We start from the raw sequence: 4,529 nt of genomic DNA, 5'->3' as shown, positions 1-4,529 counted from the left end.
AGAAGAATAAGGCCAAGGTGGACAGCATTGAACGCCTGGAAAGAGAGACAGAGTATTGTGAAGGTTGGAATGTCTGGGCTTTTGAAAATTTAATAAGGATGTGACTTAACTCTTGGACCCCTGTCATTTGCCTGAGCAGAATGGAGCATGTTAATTTGCACGAGATCATCTCCATTCCAATGAGATGTTTTCCTTCCTAAATGAAATTAGGTTGCAGAAAACATTCCTTTCCTTTCCTACCTGTAAGGTGACAGTGAGCTAGCCACAGTGCGTGTCTTCTCCGGACTGCGACAGTTCCCCGATGTAACAGATTACTTGAGTCCCCATCTGCTGACAGTCACATTTGTGCCTGCATTTCTTTTTTTTTTTTTTTTTTTGAGACGGAGTCTCGCTCTGTTCCCCTGGCTGGAGTGCAGTGACGCGATCTCGGCTCACTGCAAGCTCCGCCTCCCAGGTTCCTGCCATTCTCCTGCCTCAGTCTCCCAAGTAGCTGGGACCACAGGCGCCCGCCACTGCGCCCAGCTAATTTTTTTGTATTTTTAGTAGAGACGGGGTTTCACCGTGGTCTCGAACTCCTGATCTTGTGATCCGCCCGCCTCGGCCTCCCAAAGTGCTGGGATTACAGGCGTGAGCCACCGCGCCCGGCCGTGCCTGCATTTCTTAATCGTTAGCAGGGGAGATGAGAGCTGCTGCAGGCAGGGTCTGGAGTAGCTCTAGCCTGGGTAGCTCGGGAAGCCTCTTTATGGCCAAGCATCAAGAAACTTGGCAGGGTTTTGGCTCTTGGGACCCTCAGCGCTGGGAGAGGACACTTCTGTCTGATTTCACAGACTTTCACTTGGAGGATGGATGAATGTTCAAAGAAGAAGTCCTCTACCCTTTCCGGAATGTTCACATTCTCGATTTCTTAAACTATTTCTGCAGTGGTCAAAATGCTGATAACTGGATTTCAACATGTTTTCAAAATGTTTCCCATTTTTGATGGCCCTATTCATCCAGCAGTGGTAACAAATATTGTTGTTGTCGCTTTTTTGACATGGCCTCACCCTGCAGCAGACAGCAGAGACAGGATAAAGGTCTGTGTCCTGAAGGAGTTTTTTTGTTTTGTTTTGTTTTGAGATAGGGTCTCACTCTGTTGCCCAGGTTGAAGTACGGTGTTGGGATTACGGCTCACTGCAGCCTCAACCTCTGGGCTTAGCCTCCTGAGTAGCTGGGACTACAAGTGTGCACCACCTCACCCGGCTAATACTTTTTTTTTTTTTTTTTTCCTGAGACAGGGTCTGGCTCTGTAACCCAGGGTGGAGTGCAGTGGTGCGATCTCCACTCACTGCAACCTCTGCATTCCAGGCTCAAGCGATCCTCCTACCTCAGCTTCCCAAGTAGCTGGGACTACAGGCTTGTGTCACCATGCTCAGCTAATTAGATTTTGTATTTTTGGTAGAGATGGGGTTTTGCCATGTTGCCCAGGCTGATCTCGATCTCCTGAGCTCAAAGGATCCACCTGCTTCGTCCTCCCAAAGTGCTGGGATTACAGGTGTGATTTATGTTTTATTTTATTGTTTTGTAGAGATATGGTTTGCTATGTTGCCCAGGCTGGTCCTGAACTCCTGGGCTCAAGTGATCCCCCTGCCTTGGCCTCTGAAAGTGCTGGGATTACAGGCATGAGTCACTATGCCCAGCCCTGAAGCACTTTTAAGTCTGCAAAGCCAATTCACGTGAAATAGCAAATACTATGAGAAAGTCTACAGAGTCAGATGTCAAAATTACAATTTTTTTTTTTGAGATGGAGTCTCGCTCTTGTCGCCCATGCTGGAGTGCAGTGGCACGATCTCGGCTCACTGCAACCTCCACTCCCTGGGTTCAAGTGATTCTCCTGCCTCAGTTTCCTGAGTAGCTGGGGTTACAGGCGCCTGCCACCACGCCTGGCTAATTTTTGCAGTTTTAGTAGAGATGGGGTTTCACCATGTTGGCCAGGCTGGTCTCGAATTCCTGACTTCAAGTGGTCTGCCCAGCTCAGCCTCCAAAGTGCTGGGATTACAGGCATGAGCCACCATGCCTGGCCATGCCCAGCTAATTTTTTATATTTTTGGTAAAGATGGGGTTTGATCATGTTGGCCAGGCGGGTCTCAAACTCTTGACCTCGTGATCTGCCAGCCTCAGCCTCCCAAAGTGCTGGGATTACAGGCATGAGCCACTGCGCCCAGCCCCTAAAGCAGTTTTAAGGCTGCAAAGCCAATTCACATGAAACAGCAAATACTATGAGAAAGTCTACAGAGTCAGATGTGAAAATTACAATTCAATATTTATTTGCTTAATGGCTGTATTCCTTCTAGGCCATCTGTTCCATAAACCTGGGGACTGGGCCGGATGTGGTGGCTCACGCTTGTAATCCCAGCACTTTGGGAGGCCAAGGAGGGTGGATCATGAGGTCAGGAGATTGAGACCATCCTGGTTAACACAATGAAACCCCATCTCTACTAAACATACAAAAAATTAGCCGGATGTGGTGGCAGGCGCCTGTAGCTATAGTCCCAGCTATTCGGGAGGCTGAGGCAGGAGAATGGCCAGAACATGGGAGGCAGAGCTTGCAGTGAGCCAAGATTGCGCCACTGCACTCCAGCCTGGATGACAGAACGACACTCCGTGTCAAAAAAAAAAAAAAAAAAAAAAAAAAAAAAAAAAAAAAATCCTGGGGACTGAATTTATCTTTTTCATCATTTTCCCAGCACCTAGGACAGTGTCTGGAATACAGGAGGTGCCTAAATATTTATCATCTGACCAAATGATTGCGATGATTTAATAATTGGGTTTAATATTTGTTATTCTGCAGTGTTGCCTGCTGCATGAATTATTTTCCTTACAAATTCACTTATAAAACTTTCAACATCTGAGCAAACCACTCATAAACTATGCATAAAGTGAGTGCCTATCTTAGTGGATAACGAAAATAGTTAATGTTCCCGTATGTAGAGATAATATGTGTGTAAGCAGATTAGATCATTGCTATCTTGGTGGGATTTGAGAGATGCTGGAAAACACTTCTTTTTGCAAATATCTAATTTTTCCATTAGATATTAATTCCTTCGAGTTGTGAAGATTTTGAAGTCTTCCAATTTCCCCATTAAAGTGCACAGATGACACCCAAAGCCTTTATCCCCCAACGTTTTTGCAGAATTTGTTGAAATGCAAGCCCAGGCTAAACTATGGGGATAATATAATATCCTGCTTATGTAACTGGGCTGTGCTTTAGTCTGATTAGATGGAGATCAGAGAAGCCACTTTCAGATTAAAACTCTGAGGAAAAAAAGCACCTGTGGATCACATTCTAAGACACCTAAAGAATTAAGAATTGACATGAAAAAGCATTTATAATTGATAGTATCTTTGAGTTCAAAGCTCCACAGATCTCATTATCAAGTTCAAAGTAATACTGTCATTTTTTCTCCGTAACTAAGCTCTTATCTCCAAGATAACAAAGCTGACGGGAACAAGATCAGGAAGCCGAGTCTGGGGGTTGGGGGTTGAACCCTACATCTCCTGACTCCCAGATCCCTTTTCTGGTGACTCTTTGTCGCTCAAGCCATCAAACACCTTTGCACGCAGAAGTGTCCCTTGGCTGGGTGCAGTGGCTCATGCCTGTAATCCCAGCACTTCGGGAGGCCAAGGTGGGAGGATTGCTTGAGGCCAGAAATTTGAGACAAGCCTGGGCAATGTCGCAAGATCTCGTCTCTACAAAAGAATACAAAAATTAGCCGACGCGTGGTGGTGTGTACCTATGGTCCCAGCTATTTGGGAGGCTGAAGTGTGAGGATCACTCGAGACATTGCACTCCAGACTGGGCAAAAGAGCGAGACCTGGTCTCGGGAGAAAAAAAAAAAAAAAGTGTCCCTCGTGGCTTTGGTTGCACGAGAATGCTTGGTGTTTAATTCTTGAGGTTATTAGGAGATTGAACTTTGAAATCATCCTGCAACCTTGAACCAAAAGGTGAAAGTTGTCCACTTTGATAGATGACAACGGAAGGATCCTTTGGTTCAATGGACAGCTTGTAAATATAAAACAGTTGCTGGAAAATTATATTAGAGATGAGTTATCTCCTCCATTACAATGTTTGCTTTTCTTTAATGCAATTGAGTTCCAGCAGAAAGGCTTGGGAGGGGCCACAAGCAATGCTTCAGGAGTTACTGGAAGCGAGATATGGGGAGTGAGAGAGGAGATCCATTGATGTGGAGCAGGGGCCAGGGGAGGCCTTCTGCCCAGGAGGCCCACGCTGAGGACCCTGGCTGTGCCCAAGGGAAATTGAATTCAGAGCTCCTTCTGCATCATAAATCCAGGACAGCTGGCAGCTCTCCAAGGGAGACCGGTGCTAAACTCCAAGGGCATCAGCTGCCAGATTGGCCAACGCCTACAATGCCCTTTGAGAGCTGAGCCCTAGGTGTGTTGGACTGGGATTCCGTTCTAATCTCACGACCACGTTCATTTACAAGCCCTGCATTTTGTTAATTTATTTTTTTTTTTAAATTTTTTTTTTTTGA

Source organism: Macaca nemestrina, chromosome 4 (assembly GCF_043159975.1).
Source record: "Macaca nemestrina isolate mMacNem1 chromosome 4, mMacNem.hap1, whole genome shotgun sequence".
NCBI lineage: Eukaryota > Metazoa > Chordata > Mammalia > Primates > Cercopithecidae > Macaca > Macaca nemestrina.
Note: the sequence above shows the minus strand (reverse complement) of the source record.